This window comes from Bombyx mori, chromosome 20 (genome assembly GCF_030269925.1).
Source record: "Bombyx mori chromosome 20, ASM3026992v2".
Classification (NCBI taxonomy): Eukaryota; Metazoa; Arthropoda; class Insecta; order Lepidoptera; family Bombycidae; genus Bombyx; species Bombyx mori.
The window spans coordinates 924,525-947,354 of NC_085126.1; the positions used below are offsets into that span (position 1 = coordinate 924,525).

At 40.4% G+C, this 22,830-nt stretch overlaps 1 long non-coding RNA gene across 1 annotated transcript in view; it reads right to left on the reverse strand.

Annotated features, from left to right (window-relative positions):
* Positions 1–260: 260 nt before the first annotated feature.
* Positions 261–22,830, reverse strand: part of LOC134200720 (uncharacterized) — a 151,538-nt gene continuing 128,968 nt past the window's right edge. Inside the window, exon 2 of the long non-coding RNA XR_009975760.1 lies at positions 261–454. This is a non-coding gene — a long non-coding RNA (uncharacterized LOC134200720). The remainder of the gene's footprint in view (positions 455–22,830) is intronic.

Consider the following 22,830-nt stretch of genomic DNA (forward strand, 5'->3'; position numbering starts at 1 on the left):
AGGCGGGTGGCGGCATTACCGTTGTTGATGTCTATGGGCTCCGGTAGCTAATTAACACGTGTAAGTATTAAAGCAAAATAGGCACAGGACCCACGAGTATCCGCGTGCACTCAATTTCAATCAGGAATTGTAGCTATGAAGACAGTCTATAAAGAACGCTTATTAAATGTCTTCATTATTGTATACAAAACACTAAACCCTAATCGATTGGTTAAATCACCACTAAAGCAGTAAATATATATATATTTTTTTTTTTATTGATTAGATTTGTGGACGAGCTCACAGCCCACCTGGTGTTAAGTGGTTACTGGAGACCATAGACATCTACAACGTAAATGCGCCACACACCTTGAGATATAGTTGTAAGGTCTCAGTATAGTCACAACGGCTGCCCCACCCTTCAAACCGAAACGCATTACTGCTTCACGGCAGAAAATAGGCAGGGCGGTGGTACCTACCCGTGCGGACTCACAAGAGGTCCTACCACCAGTGATTACGCAAATTATAATTTTGCGGGTTTGATTTTTATAACACGATGTTATTCCTTCACCGTGGAAGTCAATCGTGAACATTTGTTAAGTACGTATTTCATTACAAAAATTGGTACCCGCCTGCGGGATTTGAACACCGGTGCATCGCTACATACGAATGCACCGGACGTCTTATCCTTTAGGCCACGACGACTTCATATCTAATACCCATATCCGATACTCAATCGTTAATTTAATGGCCTATCTAATTCTAAACAATTTACGAAACTTCGTGCTGTGTTTGTAGGGATTACAGCGACCGGCCTAGAGAGGCTTAGCGGATCGAATCGACTCGTACTCGCTTATACCCGGTTTTAGTCGGTCCAAAACCGGGTGCTTCGTTAATGTAGATTATAGGTTATGTAATCAATTTACTTACGAGTTTACATAGAAAATGATGTCTCTGGTATCTATTATTATTTTGGCGGTAAAACGATAAAAATATTAGTCCCATCTGCTACATAGTTTGCTTGTGATCTAGACAATATGATATTGGTTTACCGTGGTGTAAATTAAGATTTTTTTGAAATTATCTAAACCTATACAAATACAATTTATTCTATATTCAAATACAGTATTCTATTACCCACTTTTCTACTACCTCCCCATGTTCTGAAGTCGTCGTGGCCTAAAGGATAAGACGTCCGGTGCATTCGTATGTAGCGATGCAACGGTGTTCGAATCCCGCAAGCGCACCCCGCGAATTCCTCAGGCGGGTACCAATTTTTCTCATGAAATACGTACTTAACAATTGTTCACGATTGACTTCCACGGTGAAGGAATAACATCGTGTAATAAAAATCAAACCCGCAAAATTATAATTTGCGTAATTACTGGTGGTTAGGAACTCTTGTGAGTCCGCGCGGGTAGGTTTAACCATCCTGCCTATTTCTGCCGTGAAGCTGTAATGCGTTTAGGTTTGAAGGGTGGGGCAGCCGTTGTAACTATACTGAGACCTAAGAACTTATATCTCAAAATGGGTGGCTGCATTTACGTTGTAGAAGTCTATGGGCTCCAGTAACAACTTAGCACCAGGTGGGCTGTGAGCTCGTCCACCCATCTAAGCAATAAAAAAAAACACTTTAAAAGTAATACATGTTATTTCCAATAGATTTTTTTTTTCTTTTGTCTCAGTATTTATGGTAAGACTAGGTATACACATTCTACATAATTTAATACGCCCTCTAATTCTTCTCATGCATCATTTCAGTTTCCTGGATAAAAATAAATAGCAGATATTCTAATAGCATTGAAGCACACCAATCTGTACACGGTAGTAAAGCTCAGTCAGCTTAACAGCTTATCGCGTAGAGCTTTATACATGAATTTTCAAAACACGATCCCCTGTTTCCCGTAAATAAGTTACTATGCACTTTTCAGTTTGAATATAGGTCGCGAAGTTCATGGTAAAGTTATGCAAGCTCGTATTAGTCAGATCAGCGCTTTCACTGAGTTATAATAGGTACTAGGGAAAGTGCATAATCAAATACGTTGTCAAATTTTGTTTATAAAAAGTTATATGATACATTTAGTATTCACTAGAGGTCCCGTAGTAGTCGAAATTCGACTATAATTAATTGGAATTGTAAGCTTGGATACTATTATGATTGTATTTTACACATCTATAATTACAAATTTCGCCAAGACTACACTATAAAAAATATTAACAAAGGCAAACAATATTTAATCTATTCTCAATTTGACAACAGACGTCAAGAACAAAATTTTGACAATAAATAAATACTATGCATGCATGCGTGTGTGCGTCAAATACATGGTATGTAGTGTGTGTAATGTTTTCTTTATTGATTTAATGTATCTTTTATGCTTTATTTTAAGAAAATATTAGCATTGTGCACTTCTTCTCTATATTCTCTATAAGTGTGGAAAATTTCATACTCCTCCGTCCGCGCAATTTTCGTAAGAAGGGATACGAAGTTTTTGCTTCACGTATTAATATATAGATTAAAAAGCGTGTAGTGAGGTAGTGTTAAATCAGTTGCCGCGTGGAGTTAGAGGTCTCGCTGAAGATATCTTTTATTTGTTTTACATTGCTTGTCCGCGACAAATTATGTTATTAATTTTTTTAGGTATATAATAATATGTTGGAGTATTTCCACTTTCGGGTAGCGACATGGTAAGCGGGCGGTCTTCGTAAGTCAATAAAACCAGAAATGAACACAGAGCGTATATTACATAGGAGCGCTACGTCCGACACGGCGACTCGCTCGCTTCTGAGCTCGAGAGTTTTTTTTTTTTTTTTTTTTTTTTTTTCCTACCTAAGCTGATAGCCCTAGCGGCTATTTCAGCGTAACCCTAACTTTAGTAGGTGAGCTCACGGGGCTCAAACCTGACGATGTTGCTAACACGAACCCTAGCAAGAGTCGTGCTTCGCAGAATCTACCACCGGATCGGAAACGCGACCCACTGAGAAGATCCGGCGAGAAACTCAGTGGGCTGTGTCTGAGAGTTAATTTACTCGTCGAGCCCTTCGTCGCAAGCGACGGGTTCGACGAGAACGGTGACCGGTGCTTGAAGTACCTAAAAGCACCGTTAGTGGATCGGGAGGATCCGAGATGACGTGTTTTGGGCGACGTCGACTGCTTTCCATTCTGTCCGCAGGATCGGGAATGTAGTTACCGGCGGCCACGATGAGAGGGTTCTCGTGTCGTGCCGCTTTATCGAAGTGGAGCTCGAGAGACAACAACGGAGCGTTTTTATAGCAAGGTATCGTGGTGGGACGATGTTGTTTACGATTCTTATCTTGCACGTGTTGTTTTCGATGAATGCTTGCACCTGTTGTTTGTCGTCCCATCTTTATTAGTCATGAACTAATGGTTTATAAAAACACGCGCCGACATATATACTTGAAATACACTCGAATAATTACTGGTGGTAGGACGTGTTGTGAGTCCGCATGGGTAGGTAACACCACTCTGCGTATTTCTGCCGTGAAGCAGTAATGCGTTTCGGTTTGAAGGGAGCGGCAGCCGATCTAACTATACTGAGACCTTAGAACTTATATCTCAAGGGAGGTGGCGGCATTTACAATATAGATGTCTATGGGTTTCGGTAACCGCTTAACACCAGGTGGGCCGTGAGCTCGTCCACAAACCTAAGCAATAAAAAAAATGTATATATACAGATTTTGGTTGTGTGTTACGTATGCAGTTCGCATATATCGAAACTAATGAAGTGAAATCAGCAAAGTGAAGTCGCTCACAGGTCACCTGGTATTAGGAGTTCCAGGAGTCCATGGACATCACCACGTGAATGCTCGGTTATGATACTTGGAAAAGGAGTAAGCCCAGTGTCGTACAGTTGTTCAAAAGCTGTGAAGGTCTAATTGAGTGATTATACATTTTTTGTTAGGTTTTTGATTTGTCCGCAAGTATATTGCATAGCGGCAAACTTCCAAAGAATATATGTATGGGTTTAGATGGGTGGACGAGCTCACAGCCCACCTGGTGTTAAATGGTTACTGCAGCCCATAGACATCTACAACGTAAATGCGCCACCCACCTTGACATATACGTTTTAAGGTCTCAGTATAGTTACAACGGCTGCCCCACCCTTCAAACCGAAACGCATTACTGCTTCACGGCAGAAATAGGCAGGGCGGTGGTACCTACCCGTGCGGACTCACAAGAGGTCCTACCACCAGTAAGCACATCAAGAGATTTGACCGTCACCCGGACGAGTTACTAGAACCCGTTTCACAGGTAATCTTTGTACTAAAACCACATGTAACTTCGCTTCTTTTACAACGTAAACGAAACCGGATAATCTGAACCGGTTTTGCGTGTTTACGTAGCTTAGCGCGTCGGTTAAGCACTATAACACGCTCGCCTCGTAAATTCAACTGTAGGTTTCAGAGTGAAGCCGTGAAACTGTACGAAGCATGCTAGAAGAGACCATGCCTGTCAAACTGTAGCCAAATAACTTTACCGAGCTGTCTGGTTCTTACCACAATACGGAATTCAGTATTGTTTCAAAATTGTCGTTAATTAATTTTACGCTAACCTCATTTAGCGGTAGGCAGCAGCTTGGCTCTGCCCTTGGCAGTGCTGCAGTCCATGGGCGACGATAACTACTCACCATCAAGTAGGCCATATGATCATCTGCCTACAAGGGCAATATTGGACCCAAAAATATCATTAAGTTATTAACATAGAACACACAAGTCGTCGTGGCCTAAAGGATAAGACGTCCGGTGCATTCGCATGTAGCGATGCACCGGTGTTCGAATCCCGCAGGCGGGTACCAATTTTTCTAATGAAATACGTACTCAACAAATTTAATGTTCACGATTGACTTCCACGGTGAAGGAATAACACCGTGCAATAAAAATCAAACCCGCAAAATTATAATTTGCGTAATTACTGGTGGTAGGACCTCTTGTGAGTCCGCACGGGTAGGTACCACCGCCCCGCCTATTTTTCTGCCGTGAAGCAGTAATGCGTTTCGGTTTGAAGGGTGGGGCAGCCGTTGTGACTATACTGAGACCTTAGAACTATATCTCAAGGTGTGTGGCGCATTTACGTTGTAGATGTCTATGGGCTCCAGTAACCACTTAACACCAGGTGGGCTGTGAGCTCGTCCACACATCTAAGCAATAAAAAAAAAAAAAAAAAAAAAAAAAACACACACACGTAATGATTGGTCATTTTGGATTGGTGTATTGTTGTAAGTAAAAGAATACGTATTCAATGATTTCATGCGAGAACATTCTCCCGTGCTATGGTTACCGACACCGACTTTAGGACAATATAGCTTATTGATCACTATTCTTAATATAGAATTACTTTTTTTCCCTACCTATGCTGATAGCGTTGAGAGGCTATTTTAGGCTTTCTCCTTGACTCTCCTCTTCTTGCTAGCAAGAGCAGTGCTACGCAGAATCTACCACCGGATCGGAATTGCGACCCACTGAGAAGATTCGGCGAGAAACTCAGTGGGCTGTGTCTATGGGTTAATTCACTTGTCGAGCCCTTCGTCGCAAGCGGTGGGTTCGACGAGGATGGTGACCGGTGCTTGTGGTACCTAAAAGCACGGTTAATGGATCGGGAGGATCCGTAATGACGTGCTTAGGACGACAACAACTGTTTACCATTCGGTCTACAGGATCAACCCGCTGAGATTCTCACCGGATCTTCTCAGCGGGTCGCGATTCCGATCCGGTAGTAGATTCATTCGCAAAACAGCTACGTTTGAGTTGTTATGTCTTTTTTGGAAGCGCTCGGGTAGCTGTTAGCAAATCCCACCCCTCTTGGCTGAGCCTTTGCTCGCCCACCTGAAATGGTAAAACTGGAAAGGCCTGCGGGCCACCAGTATATTCTCAAACATATAAAAATTACCAGTGCCTTTCGGTAACTAAAGTCCTCTAACCAAAATTCTTTGTTGTTCACAGCCAAAGCCATAGTTAAGTGACACACGCCGTTTGAAGCGGTTCTTAAAAACCTAATGTTTTATTAAGAGCGGGAAGCTGATGCATATTTAATGCGAGTCGCGGCTCGGGCGCCGCCGAACGCTTACGAGTAAATAGGAAAAGTTGGGCGCTGTAAATTATAATCGTGTAATCATAACACTGTTTGTTAACGCTAGACTTGAGACCTTTTGGTGTATACACATCAAGAGGTGAAAGGTTATTTGGTCTAAACGACGTCGACGAGACTTTTATCTTTTTAATTATAAACTGTTTTAAAAGATTTTTTTTTATTGCCCTTGTAGGCAGACCTGATGGTGAGTGGTTACCGTCGCCCATGGACATCAGCAATGCTAGGGGCAGAGCCAAGCCGCTGCCTGCCGCTTAATACTCTCCACAAGCCTCGTTTGAAGAAGGACATGTCATAGCGCTCGGGAAACACCGTGGAGGGGAGCTCATTCCATAGCCGGATGGTACGTGGCAAAAAAGACCTCTGGAAACGCACTGTGGATGACCGCAGTAGCTCCAGGTAGTATGGATGAACTCTACTCCAGTGGCGGGCGGTGCGATGGTAAAAACGAGATGCCGGTATCATCTCGAACAATTCCTCAGAGCACTCCCCGTGGAACACACGGTACAAAATGGTGAAGGAACACTACTTATCTGCTTAGTGCTGTTTGTTTGCATCATCATTTATTATTTCCATACTCTTGATGTATTATTATGTGTATGTAAGTATATTAGTATGTATTGTATGTAAGTATGTATATTGGTATATAAATATTGGTATATATTTTATTTATTGTATGTATATATTTTGTATAATAATGTATTATCTATAGTACCCCGCAACATACCTGTTATATTTTTATATTTTCCAGAATTTCTGTAAATTAAACGGTTGTCTGGAAGAGAAACGCATAACTGCTTCACGACAGAAATAGACAAGGCGGTGGTACCTACCCGCGCGGACTCACAAGAGGTCCTAATACCAGTAATTACGCAAATTATGATTTTGCGGGTTTGATTTTTATTACACGATGTTATTCCTTCACCGTGGAAGTTAATCGTGAACAATTGTTGAATACGTATTTCATTAAAAAAATTGGTACCCGCCGCCTGGTAACACCGGTGCATCGCTCCACACAAATACACCGGACGTCTCATCCTTTAGGCCACGACGACTCCTAAGAAAATGAAAACCGATCTTAGCACCATAGCTCTGTACATACATAAGACAAACAAAGTAAGCACCCTTTGAACTAAGTAGCCGAGTGAAATGCACACAGCAGCGAACCCACAATTGAGTTGGCAACTTTCTAAGTTTAACTTTGTTACAGCTTTGCCACTTGGAGGCACTACTAGATGTTTTGCTCTGAGTTCCGTAATTGGATTCCAATGCTCTATTTCTGCCTCGAAACGGCTGCGTCCCGACTTGAAGAGTGGACCATGGACTTCAATTGCAATTGAGTCTACAACTTAATGTCTCAAAATTAGTGACGTTAATGTTGTACATATGGACTCTGGTGACCGTGTAATCCATGCAATAGTTAAACAAAGAACTAAGGAATCTCGAGTCGACATTTGTCAGCCAAAAGAAAAAAAATCTGAATCGCTTCAGTTAAAGTTTGAGAAACAGTGTATGATTACTATTTATTAATTAGCTTTTAATTTTAAGCAGTCTAATCAGGAGCGAAAGCAACACCAAAATTAGCACGTGTGAGTGCGGAGAGTCTGATTTAATATATTAATATGTATGGTATCATTTGCGTCAATGAAAACTGCAAAATATTTCTCGTATCGTCTCGTCGTGGGTTCGATTCCGACATCGGGTAAACATTGTGTGATGAAGGTTTTGTTTACTCTTTGTCTGGTCGTGTTATCTACATATGTTTATTTAAACGTATATAATGTTACGCGCTGGGATTCGGGATAAATAAAATTCTATCGAATTACAAGCTAGCACTGTATTTATCACTTAGAGCACTTAAAACACTCCACAAACACTTTAAAATTTTCAGTTCACTTCTTCCGTTTTGCTTCAGGTGATCCTTTCGCTGTTTCGCTTCGAGTAGTTCCGATTACTAACTGACTGTGTGCCATCTCTGCAAAGTTTTTATAGTCGAGACGAAATCCCTAGAATCGTCGAGAATATTCCACAAAACTCGAGTATTGTGTGTTCCCGCTTTCTGACAATAGATGGCGTTGTACTTCTCGAGCGTTCTAGGTGCTACTAGATCCTTCGATATTCGTTCGACTGTTCGGCGATAGATGGCGTTACTCTTATCGGCGTAACAATAAGTACGTATATCAGTATCTGGTACCCATAACCCAGGGAATCTCAACTTGGGGCCGGATGACCGTGCATTATTTGTTCTTAGTTATTTGTTATTATCGAAATTGAAAAATGAAAGCTTAAAATTGCTTATACCATTCCACAAATCGAAAGAATCCAAGAAAATTCAATTTAAAGATGATGTTTTGGAGTGACCAATTTTATTTATACTGAAGCCACGACTCGGAGTAGTGGTAAGAGATGCAAATCTTAAAATATTTAAGGTAAACAGATACAATACCCATGACCTCCTGTGGTGAGAACTACACGAACAGACAGATAACGTATGCTGGGATGATAATATAACGAGCAAAACTTTGGATTATGTTGTATAAGATAAGATAATTTGATACAATTAGGTAAATCTTGTAGACTTTACGAGTGTTGAGTATGGTCAGTGTTGATGATCACTTTATATCAAATGAGCCTTAAAATCTTTTAAACTATCTCATCAATCGAAAGTATATCTGCCTAACAATAATTAATACTCTCCTTAGCCGATTTTGGCCACGGCGATCATCTATCTATAATTACATTAGAGAGGAGTTCGGATATTTAATTTACTATTTTTACTCCGGTTAGAGTAACGCCATCTATCTTCGAATAACAGAAACCAATATAAAAAGAGCTAGTAAAATCGAGAACGCTTGAGAAGTACAACGCCATCTATTATAATCAAATAGCGGAAACACATATCGAAACTACTCGACCTCTCAGGAATGTTCTCGATAATTGTAGAGATGTCGTATTGACTATAACAGCATTGCAGAGATGACACGAAGGCACTTAGTAAGCAGTTCTACCCTAAGCGAAACAGCGAATGGATCACCTGAAACAAAGCGGAAGAAGTGAATTGAGAATTGTAAAGTGTTCTGTAATTGCTTAAAGTGTTAAATAGAGTTTTAATTTGTACTTCGGTGGAAGTTTTATTTAGCCCGAACCCCAACGCGTAGCACTACTAAGGGCTCTGTAATCATGATTGTAACTAAGTACTTTAACTTCTTTAACTTTAAGGAAGAGTAGACCATCAACATTCTCGCGGCCGATCATCCACAAGGTGGACAGACTTGATTAAGGCATCTACTAAGTGTACCCTTATGAATGTGCACGTACCGCCACAAATAGAGAGAGATGGAGAATGGAGATGGAGAGATGGTCTCTCAAAATCCGCAACCAAGCAATAAGACATACGTAACCACGACCACTCCGCCAGGAGTGTACGACTGAGAAGAAATTTTAACTTCACTCTACGATTTCCATTCATTTCGTTTCTGATCACGGAATCTGTGAGGTATTCGAAAAGTCAGAAGTGGATATACTGAGAATAACAAAATGCGATCTTAGAAAAGTAATTTTATGTCTGAGATTCGCGGAAGCCGAACAAAGTGCTCTGTAATCATCGCGGGGTATCTTCCGCGGTCGTATGTTGGATAGTTGAGTGTGTAAATATGTAGTTAGTATTGAAAACTATTTTAGAACAGGGCTGCAAATGTCCGTATTCACGCTCCGCTGCCTGCATCATTGTTAGTCACCAGGGCAAATCCTTTACAGCTCTCGACGTTAGTTTGGTTGATCAAAAATTGATGGGTGGTCGAGCTCACGGTCGACCTGGTGTTGAGTGGTTACCAGATTCTATAGACATCTACAACGTAAATGCGACAAGAGTTCCAAGCTTTAAGTTTTAACAGTACAACGGCTGCCCACCCTTCAAACCGAAATGTATTATTGCTCTACAGCAGTAATAGGTAGGATAGAGAATATAGAGAAGAAGTGCACAATGCTAATATTTTGTAAAAATAATGCTTAAAAGATACATTAAATCAATAAAGAAAACATTACACACACTACCATGTATTTGACACAACACAAATATATATAAATATATACTCTTTGTTTATTGTCAATTGTCAAACTTTTGTGTGTTTATAGCATAGACCTATAAAGTAGTTTAAGGTCTGTGGTCAAATTGAGAATAGATGAATATTGTTCGTCTTAATGAGTATTAATGTATAGTGTAGTTTTGGCGAAATCTGTGATTATATTGTATAAGTATAATAGTATTCGACAATAGAACCATAATAATGTTTAAACATAAAATTTCAATTGTTTAAAGTCGAATTTCGACTACTGTTGGCCACTAGTTAGTACTATTGGGTATATTCATGTCGGATATATAGTGAGCTTCTGTTAATTAACTAGAAGAGCTAGGGATTAGTAGAAAGCTGAAGGGGATTGTGTCTATATTTAGCTTTGAGACCAGTTGCTTAGTCATTAAGCTTCCAGATACAATTATGTAGATAAGTGGGTCTTAGATTACTCTTGGCCTCTCAGTTTGCGCAACTAATGGTCATCCTGTGAATGCACAGCTGTCGGCTTAATTTCCCACATGCGTACTGTGACGTTAGCGGTTGATTGGTTTTGGAAATAGCTCGTCTGCGATTCAAGTTTTCATATTTGTTTGTTCTTTTATTTTTTAACTAGCTGACCCGGCAGACTTCGTAGTGCCTCAATCGATAAATAAAAGACCTAAACTTTTGTATAAAGTTAACTTAAAACAAATAAAAGGAATCCGTCCGACGAGGGGGACATTAAAGGAAAAACAAAATTGATATTTTTATTTAATTTCATATTCATTTTCATATTTATCTAACCTTTTAAACCTTCTCTGGACTTCTACAAATAATTCAAGACCAAAATTAGTCCAATCGGTCCAGCCGTTCTCGAGTTTTAGCGAGACTAACGAACAGCAATTCATTTTTATATATATCGATATATAGATTTTCGCCTATATGCTGTGGCGAGGTGATGTTTTAGAGTTTGTACAGGTATTAAAAATATGTACGTTTTTTTAATGCCCATTGTATACAGATGGAGTATACGGGCCATACGTCGCTTATGGACCTCCGCTGATGGACCTCAGCAGTGCCTCGCTCACAGCTATATAACAACCTAACGCTGAGTACTTCTCCCCAAACCTCCTTGAAGAAAGATATGACACAGCGCCGATCAAGCACCATGGAGGGTAGTTCATTCCAAAGCTGGATAGTGGCACAAATGATCTCTGGAGATACACTATAGATGAATCTGAGTTCTTGGTAGTATTGATGAATTTGTTCCAGCGGCGGTCGATGCCATAGTAAAAGTGAGATGATGGGTTCATCTCAAACAGGTTTTAAGTGATGTGTGGTGAGAACGGGATTACTGACAACCCGAACGGCCCACAGATGGCAATAGTATCTCACGCGAGACCAGACCTTTGCCCAGACCAGTGCTTTGTGAACGATAAGTCTTTGTCAATCCGTGACGTAGGTACCGTTTCACTTTGTTGAGGACTGCTAAAATTTAAGATTTCAACTTATCTACACCCGCTATGTGACTCCTACCGTTCGAAACATCAAACCCAAAAGTCTCGGGGGGTTACAAAGATAATGGTAAGGAATCATTAGAAGTGTGAAGTTGTGACCAAAAGCGCCCATCTTCGCAGTGAGCGCCTGAGTCTTCTATGGGTTGAACCGAACTTAATTCAAGTCACCCCACTCGGAGACCAGCCCCAGAGATTTCTCTACTTCAAAAACGTAAAAAAATTGTAACGTAACTTGTTGTTTGTAACATATAGTGGGATTTGACTGTTAATATTCCCCTGCAAATAAGTGGTAATTAGAAGTTTAGACAATCTATATATTAATACGTGAAGCAAAAACTTTGGATTCTTTTTTACGAAAATTGCGCGGACGGAGGAGTATGAAATTTTCTACACTTATAGAGAGTATAGAGAAGATGCTAATATTTTTTAAAAATAATGCATAAAAGATACATTAAATCAATAAAGAAAACATTACACACACTACATACCATGTATTTGACGCACACACGCATGCATACTATTTATTGTCAAACTTTTGTTCTTGATGGTCAAATTGAAAATAGATTAAATATTGTTTGTCTGTATTAAAAATTTTTATAGTCTAGCCTTGGCGAAATTTGTGATTATAGAAGTATAAAATACAATAATAATAGTGTACAAACTTACAATTCCAATTAATTATAGTCGAATTTCGACTACTGCGGGACCTCTAGTAACTATTATTAAGTAGGTTATGATTGCTAGTGTCTATGCTAGATTATTTCTTATAATTCCTATCCTTTTTATACTTCCTTCCCTATTATGATACATTATACTAGATTCTACAGAAACAGCTTCTTCGGCTGTGGTCTCCGTCATCTCAACCAATGACCGGGCGACTGTGGCCATACCAACACTCTCTGAATTGTTTTATTCCAAGCGGACATAATTGAACTTAAGACAAAAACCAACATCAAAGATATCTCTCTAAAGCCTACCGGTTATGAATAATCGATAATCGGCACGACCGTCAGCAAGTAATTATTCAATGTGAATATTGATGAGTCGCGAATTACGGGGCTTATTCGAGTAATTTGTCGATTAGACGAATAATCATTCGTTTATTTCGTATTTCATCGGTTCTTTAGACCGTTGAACGACCATTTACCATGTAATTACTGGTGTACTGATGTTGGTTGGTGTGTTGGTCTATTCGATTATGTTTTTGCGATGGCAGATTAGGCACAATGTGGGGATCACTTTTTTTTTTTTTTTTATTGCTTAGATGGGTTGGCTCACCTGCAGTTAAGTGGTTACTAGAGCCCATAGACATCTGCAACGTAAATGCGCCACCCATCTTGAGATATAAGTTCTAAGGTCTCAAGTATAGTTCGGCTGCCCCATCCTTCGAACCGAAGCGCATTACTGCTTCACGGCAGAAATAGGCCGGGTGGTGATACCTACTCGCGCGGAATCACAAGAGTCCTACCTCATGATGCTATTAACGTTTTTTTTTTAAAACATTTACATTTTTTAATGCACGGATGACGAATGATTCCAATACTATTGGCCCGCATACCGGTGAATTGATAAAATGCTTTGACAAAAAACAATCAATGATATAAAATCGAACGACCCAATTACAATTTAAAATCTCGAGCTTTGAAATCGCTGACGCGATTGGATGTTCGACACAACCCCGTTTTCGTGTATTTTAATGTTGATTGAATTTGGACCAGGCGCAGTGGCCTAGCAGATTGTGCCATCACATTCCTTATCTGCGATATTTCTATCATGTGGGTGATGAAGGGCTGATTCCGCTCTTAAAGGAATAGTACAAATACAAATGGAAATTAACCTTATAATTTATTTTGTAAGTCTTTGAAAGAGCTGAAGTCTGTACTAGGTTCAAAGACCTGTATTACTGATCTCCAGGCTCCCTCCTTCTTAAGATAGATTAAGTTGGGTTAAGTCGTGAAGTATGTGATGAAAATGATAATATCTTTACCATTTTGGTATTTGAAAATCTAAATTCTAATGTAAATGTTTATAATAATGAAATGCAAACCGCAGAATACAAAACGGATGAAGTAAAAGAAGTACCAAACGAAGAAATAGAAAAAGTATCTCCCTATAGCAATCACGTTGAAATGGATATGCTACTGGAAATGCCATTCAAGGAAGGTTAATGTCAGACAGGTTGCTGGTCGTAACACTCTTGCCAAGTCCCTAATTTTTTTTTATTGCTTTTGTAGGCAGACGAGCGTACGGCCCACCTGATGGTAAGTGGTTACCATCGCCCATGGACTTCAGCAATTCCAGGAGCAGAGCCTAGCCGCTGTCTACTGCTACCAAGCCGCTGCCTACTGCTATAATAGGGCATACGGCTATTAGAACATGAAGAAGAAGATGGGTGAACAAAGCCTCGTCCTATCCGGTATTAAGTAATTACCCAAGCCCATAGACATGAGGCAAAACAATTCGTTTTGCATTGTACAACTGTACAACTGTTGTACCCTCCAGACCGAAATTGACTGCTTCGTGGCAGAAAAAGACATGGTGTTGGTCGCGCGGCCATAGAACGAATTACCACCAGTAAATGCTGGTCAGGGATTGCATTAAGCTGGTAAGATATTCAGAGGACGCTACTGTTTATTTTTTAATCGTCTTAATTTTTTATTTTTTATTGTTTAGTTGGGTGGACGAGCTCACAGCCCACCTGGTGTTAAGTGGTTACTGGAGCCCATAGACATCTACGACGTAAACGCGCCACCCACCTTGAGATATAAGTTCTAAGGTCTCAGTATAGTTACAACGGCTGCCCCACCCTTCAAACCGAAATGCATTGCTGCTTCACGGCAGATAATAGGCAGGCTGGTGGTACCTACCCGCGCGGACTAACAAGAGGTCCTACCACCAGTAATTACGCAAATTATTATTTTGCGGGTTTGATTTTTATTACACGATGTGGAAGTCAATCGTGAACAATTGTTAAGTACGTATTTCATTAGAAAAATTGGTATCCGCCTGCGGGATTCGAACATCGGTGCATCGCTTGATACGAATGCACCGGACGTCTTATCCTTTAGGCCACGACGACTTCTAAGGTTCCCTGAAGGTAAAACATCGTATAATGTATCAAACCAGTTCAATTAACTATGTCTAATTTACTCTTAGCAGTATCATTATCAATTTTCCAAACCAAAGAACTGCATGAAGAAATCGAAATACCGCTCCACCTTCCTGGGAAGGAGCGAAGCAATCACACGTCCCGTCAAGAGTATGTGTGAATCTAGCGCGAATAGAGTCTGTATATTTGAATTAAAGTTGTATCAGGAGGCAGCCTCTGGCGATGTTTGTCCAATGGCAGTACTCGGATCAAGAGTCGAGTTGGGCCACTCAACTTACGGCGATAAAATTTTAACAATTGTTTAATGGTTATTCTTTTTTTTTTATTGCCCTTGTAGGCAGACGAGCATACGGCCCACCTGGTGGTGAGTGGTTACTGTCGCCCATGGACTTCAGCAATGACAGGGGCAAAGCCAAGCCGCTGCCTACCGCTTAATACGCTCCACAAGCCTCGTTTGAAGAAGAACATGTCATAGCACTCGGGAAACACCGTGGAGGGGAGCTCATTCCATAGCCGGATGGTACGTGGCAAAAAAGACCTCTGGAAACGCACTGTGGATGACCGCAGTGGCTCCAGGTAGTATGGATGAACTCTACTCCGGTGGCGGGCGGTGCGATGGTAAAAACGAGATGCCGGTATCATCTCGAACAATTCCTCAGAGCACACTATTCACTGTAGAACCTTAATTATATATGTGGAGGAGAAAGATTAATCAATACATTGATTTCACTGTTATTGAAACCATAAAATGCTTTTGTTTTTGCTACGCCCGTATCAAAATCGGGTTTCAGAACAAAACTGTTGACTTGGTCTATTTTTGTGAAGATAATTTTCTACGAATTTAAATTGACGTAAAATGTTTAAAGGTGTTATAGAGTTTCATTACAATGACCGGTTCATTGTAATAAAACTCAATAAATGAATACGAACGATGTCCGAACCGTTTCTCGGTCATTTGACGTCATAGATACAGAGTTAAAGATAAATAATAATAAAGAATAGTTTAAAAAAATTAACTAAAAAAATAAATTTTAATAAATTTGAATTAAAAATAGAGTAAAAAAAAAAATTTTATTGTAAAAAAAGCGTGGGGTGCATGGTATCAGAATAATTATAAAAAAAAAATAGTTTAAAAAAATTAACAAAATACGTTTGAATTTGAATATTTTTTTTTAATATTGAATTGTCATCGCTTCTTAATAATTATACCAAATTTCGAGTTAATCCGACGTTTTGAAGGGGGTCAAAATCATGTTCAAATATTCCGTTACAAACATACATACATCTGAAACTAATAAAAGCGTATTAAAAAAGGCGATCCAGAACAGTCCAAGATTGCGATATTTAGTTTTGTCATATAACACCAGAAAACGAATTCGACTCGGAAGCCGGTAATGTCAAGATATAACGGATGGTACGTACATAGATAAGGTACAAGAGTGTTTGCGACGTCAGTTTTCAGTTGAGACATACAATATAGGCACCGAAAGTTTCAAATTACCAAAGCAGTAATTGGTACTGGTATCGGTTATTGCATTTTCTATCTTGTAACGGACGTGACGTCAGCTGCTATGCTCTGCCGCCAGCCATGTCGCCAGCCATATTAAAACGCCCCCTTCCACCACTGCCACTAGCCAAAGCCAACGAAGGGGGGATAGTGTTAATAAAACAAGTCCATGCCAGCCATTTCTACCTGCTTTCTGCTTTCTCGCACAAATAAAAGAACTTGTCGTTACGCTGCTGGTTTTTTTTGTCGCATCATTTGCAACAATCTCGTTTTTTTCGTGGCCACATCGAAAACTGGGCCACGTTGCATCGGTCCGCGCGGGCGGTGCGCCTCTAGAGATTATCGCTCCGACGCTCGAGTGGACGTCATTGTGTCAGATTCGGGTCCCGAGATTATTAAACTATATATCCCTTTTTTATTTACTTTAAGAATTCGTATCGAGTGATGATACCATTTTTCTTAGCTTATAATGTACCTAGCACATTAAGCATTTGCGCTCGCATATTATTACAAACTACTGGTAGAACGTATTGTCAGTCCGCACGGATAGGCAACACAACCTCGTATAGTTCTGCCACGGAATAGTCAAGAGTAACGCTTTGAAGACTGAAACAGCCGCTGGATGATAAAATCGAGATTTGAACTTCAACCTAGCATTAACAGACATCACAGGTAAACTCATTTAGTATAAAGCCTGGGGGATACCAGGGATTTTTATTGGTGGTAGGACATCTTGTGATTCCGCGAGGGTAGATACCACCACCCTGCCTATTTCTGCCGTGAAGCAGTAATGCGTTTCGGTTTGAAGGGTGGGGCAGCCGTTGTAACTATACTGAGACCTTAGAACTTATATCTCAAGGTGGGTGGCGCATTTACGTTGTGGATGTCTATGGGCTCCAGTAACCACTTAACATCAGGTGGGCTGTGAGCTCGTCCACCCATCTAAGCAATAAAAAAAATACCAGCGAGAAATTATTTACTACGAAAAACTCTTTACTACCTTTACTAAAGCGAAACCCACCCCTACTTCGACATTACGTACTCGTCCAGTCAGAGAACTCACTAGTAAATATGCAAAATTAATTTGGCAAATTTAATTTCCAATTATAACAGGCGTTCGTGAATATCTGTGTGGTCCGTTCCTGTTAATTGGTACGTGCTCTAGGATATAAACCCTAGCACACTTGGGGAACTCGATATGAGTACACCGTTCGCCTATTAGGCCGTCGATGCTTTGTTCATAAGATGTTCCAAAATGAGTATAGCGCTGTATTAACTAATCTAATTTAATTTGATCATGCCTTTCGGGTTAGATGATTTTCATCCCAATCAGACTGAAACCTTGGAACACTGAATCTTTGAAACCCAGCCCAGGATAGAACTATAGAGTTAATTGATTACCAAAGTCACTTATTAAGAGACAAGTCTTTCACTGATGTGGCCTTCAACGCCATTTATTTTAATATAATCATAGTCGGTAGCCTTTTCACATCGGAACAGAGTTGATAGAAAAGTGTACAACAAAAATCCTTCACAAAGGCACATCAAAACTTCGGCGATTTTGCAAGTGGTAAAATATTGGTTATTTGTACAACTTCTCCGACATATTGCGGTTATTTGTAAGGAATTCTGTTTTTAAAGACTGAGCAATCTTGTATTTGCCTTTAGGCTTAGTTTATGGTGGCATCAAATCAACGTCGACTCTGGTAATCTTGAAAATAATTAGCGGTGATGACAAATTGAGAGGAGCTTGACCATGGACCAGTCGTCTATGGACTAAACTGGTCATATCGTGCTGCCGACCAAACCAAATTGTGGTCTTTTATCTTCTCCGAATACCAAACTTCAGCGGAATTCATGTACTTTTTACGATAAACCTACCAAACAGCCCAAAGGTAGATTTTTATTACGAGCCATAACAACACGAGTGCTTAAAATCCCCGCACAATACGAGGAAATCATGCGAATCTCACATAAAAGCGACATCACAATATTATTATTCTCGTGTATACATTGAATGAAAGACCGAAAATACATTTAGGGACAATGAAAAGATATTTTGCATTAAAAACATATTGTGTACGCCACACTACGTCTGTTCGCATGAAATGCTCTTAGTGAGAGCTATGATTGTAGACCTCGAATAAATAAATGATACACCACACAGAAATGACTGATGATACACCACACCATGCCCGTAGAAATAGAAACATACGGAAAACACTCATCATTGGATGGTTTCAGGTTGAAGATGAAGAAGGCAGCAGATATTTTGTCATTGCATCACAAAGTAGTGTCGCGTGCAATCTTTCTCGATCTGTTATGGTTCTGGTATATTACGCTACTGTATTCTATATTATACTACTGGATCCTCTGGCTGAGTCTGCTCGTCTTGCCACCGCTGGGGTGGTGCATGTCGTCGGCAAAATCAGGAGATTGGGACTCGACGTGGCGCTCAGTAAATCCGAGGCCATGTGGTTCCACAGGCCCCGGAGAGTGCCATATGTCGATGCCCACATCGTGGTTGAGAGCGTCCGTATCGGGGTCGGGGTGCAGTTGAAGTACCTCGGTCTCATTCTGGGCAGTCGTTTGACCTTCCGTGCTCACTTTCAGATCCTGGTCCCTCGTTTGTTGGGGGTGGCCGGCGCGTTAAGCCGACTCCTTCCCAACGTCGGGGGGCCTGACCAGGTGACGCGCTGTCTCTATACAGGGGTGGTGGGGGACAAAAAAAACTATTTCCTCTGCACAATCCGTGACTCCAGTCTCCTTCGCCCTTGTAGCTCAAGGTACTCCAGAGAACCATAAGGGCAAAACCATTCCTATAGAAAAATCCTGACTCCAAATTTTTGGATTATTCGATGCTCGAATATGCAACGATGATCTTTTGAAGGTTGCGGATTTCACTGGATGCAGGTAGCGGTCATTATGGCGAGGATTGAGGGAGTCCTAAGTTCAACAGTGCCAGACGTCTATGACTTGCTATATAGATTCAAATAGAAGACTACTAACACAAAATTAACTACCTCATTTTGACGTTGATTAAGTTTCTAACCAGTGTTTAGAGTCAAGGTGATAGCACCTGTAAAGTTTGCCTATAACATAAAATTGCCTCATTCTGCCGATACTGCGATAAAGACTTTATCATACTACCTTATATTGCATCGTAAACTCGACAGCGGCTGTCAATTTAACGGACAATAAAGGAGGGAATAGAATAATGGCAACGGTCGGGCCTTTAGATCAGCGATTTGCTGATATAGACGACATTAAAATGTTTACGGGTAAAAAACGTCCCAAACTTTATATGAATAGATTAGTTTTAATTAAGTAAGACAAGTATAAGCTAATGTAATGTTTTGTTAAGGTGGTTTGGTTTTAATTTTATTGACCTTCTCCTTGATAATCGATGAAGTAGTTTATACGTTGCTATATAGGAGGTTTTTCCATGTTATATGGGATTGAAGAATAGGTACGTTGTCACCGACACCCCAAAGTTAAGATACTTTTAACATTCATATTTAAAGTTAAGCAAATGTTCGTTAGACAGGGTAATACTTACAATGGTAATAATTTACAAGGTTTCTTATGATGAAATAGTCTATGCAACAAGCAATAATACTAATTACTTTTATAAAAGATGTCTCATTATTTGAGAATTAAAATTTTCAGGCTCATGAAACCGTTCAAATTTTAATGAGCAGGCACTGGCCATCCAATGCTATAAAATCGAAGGCTTCGTGGCCGAACTGGCACACCGAGGTGACAATAGCACGAATAGCGTCAAATAGCGCTGTAATGGCAAAGGAATCCCCACAATGGCCGCCATACTGAAACTCGAAGTTTTTAACTTAATTATTTAGTGATTGATCGTGCTCACGAAGTTAACTTTCAAGTTTTTGAGTTGCTTTTGTGCTCGTATAGTTTTGTTTCATTGTTTTAATATAAATGGTACTAAGTTATTTGTTTATTATCGCGTATTGTTCAATCAAAATATTAACATTATAATTTTATTGTAATGGTAACACCTAAGTCCTAATTAAGTTGCTAATTTTAAGATTTGCTCTTGGCAACCCTCTCTTCCGTTCCAGCTTTTTAGCTCCGTGCATGGCAAGGTTTAATTAAATTATAATAAAAATAGAATAAACGTGAATGTTCATTTTAAAAGCATGTATTTTATTTATACACATATAATTTGTATTATTTCCAATAATTATTGCAATACGCAACTACCTATTTTAACCAAGAAACGATCATATATAAGTCTGAAGGATTCAGATACGTTAATTATACTTTCGTTCGCGTAAATAAGGGTGGTAATATCCCAGCCTTATTGATTTATGTTGCTATCTTATTTGTATTAGATTCACATCTTACAGACCATGATTTTCACTGTCCATCTGTCTATATCCATCTATATGTCTAGCACGTGAGTACCGCACTAGTGGCTAACAGAATCTTATTTATTTTTACATCGTCTAAAGGATAGGACCCTCGTCAAACTCATCGACTCCGACGAAGGGTTCGATGTTCAAACCAGCCCATAGACCCACTGAGTTTCTCGCCGGATCTTCTCAGTGGGTCGTGATTCCGATCCGGTAGTAGATTCAGCGAAGCACTGCTCTTGCTAGGGCTAGTGTTAGCAATTCTCTCAGGTTAAACCCGTGCCACCTACGAGATGGACCGACGACCTGGTAAGAACCGCTGGGTCACGTTGGATGCAGGTGGCAACGGACCGGCCGCACTGGAGATCACTTGGAGAGGCCTATGTTCAGCAGTGGACAATGGACAGGCTGAGATGATGATGATGATGAAACCCGTGAGCTCACCTACCAGTCTGCGTAAAGTTGGAATAGCCCCTTAGATTACCAACGATTAGGTAGGGAAAGGGATAGAACAGTTGCAATACTAAGGAACTTTGATGCCATATACATACGAGCATACGGCCTAACTAATAGTGAGTGGATATCATAGTTCATGGAGCTCAGAAATTCCAAGAGCATAGCCAGGCCTCTGCCAACCTTTGAGGATTCTGTGCAAGCTTTGTTTGAAGAAGGACATTACACAGCGCTCAGGAAACATCGTGGACGGGAAGCTCATTCCATATCCAGATGGTGTGTGGTACCAAAATCTCTAGAAACGCCCTGTGGAAAAACGCAGTGATTCTAGGTAGTATGCAGGAAATCTACTTTGGTGGCGGGCGGTATGGTTGTAAAAAGACGATGACGTGATCATCTCTCTTGATGATGATTGTGAACTCTCATATCCAACAATAACAAAAATAAATTAAGCCTTAGATATGACAGGGCTTGGTCAGCCTCCGTCCAAAATTAAAACGACCTAACTGTCACCAACTCTTTATAATATCGAGAGAAATTGGATTTAATAATCATTACTCCAGTTGACAAACTAGTTTTTTTATTGCCATTGAAGGCAGACGAGCACACGGCCTACCTGATGGTAAGTGGTCACCGTCGCTCATGGACGTCAGCAATGCCAGGGATAGAGCCAAGCCGCTACCTACCATTAAGTACTCTCCGCAAGCCTCGTTTGAAGAAGGACATGTCATAGCGCTCGGAAAACACCGTGGAGGGGAGCTCATTCCAAAGCCGGATGGTAAGTGGCAGAAAAGATCTTTGGAAAAGCACTGTCGACGAACGCAGCGGCTCCAGATAATATGGATGAACTCTGCTCCGATGGCGGGAGGTGCAATGATAAAAAAGAGATGAGGGGATCATCTCGAATAATTCCAAAACTAATTTCTAAGGTCTATTAACTCTTGGTGTACCGGTTTACCGTATATTCAAATTTCGAGAACCCTAGTCACGTATTCTTGTGAGAACAGAAAAATTTATAGTATAAAGAATACCTACAAGTATAAGGTATGGCCGGTAATATCTGTGGAGAACAGGCTGCCTCTGGCTTTAAATAGGATCCTGTTGAAATGAGGGCTTGGGGACGGCCCTTACCAATGATTCATTCATCGTTAGTAAAATACATTTTTTACGCTTAGGTAGACCTAAGATAAAATGGATGAATTGCGTGAAAGACGATATGTGTCATTTATTGCTTAGATCGGTGGACTAGCTCACAGCCCACCTGGTGTTAAGTGGTTACTGGAGCCCATAGACATGTACAACGTAAATGCGCCACCCACCTTGACATATAAGTTCTAAGGGCTCGGTATAGCTACAACGCAAACCGAAAAGCATTACTGCTTCATGGCAGAAATAGGCAGGGCGGTGGTACCTACCTGTGCGGACTCACAAGAGGTCCTCCCAAGTAAGAAGGGAGTGAGCGAAGAAATTGTATTATATGATAGAGGAGTATGGAAAGAGAAAACATGTTGCGCTGACCCCAGGCGACTGGGAGAAGGGCAGGAGAATGATAATGATGAGTTTATGAGCTAACGGCGCACCCAGTGTCAAGTGGTCATCGGAGCCTATATACATTTACAACGTAAATGCCGCCACCCATCTTGAGACATGAGTTTACCTTTGGCCCTTATTCGAATACTATCAGAAATACACAAAGAATTATGTGAATTTTGATTATTAACCCCA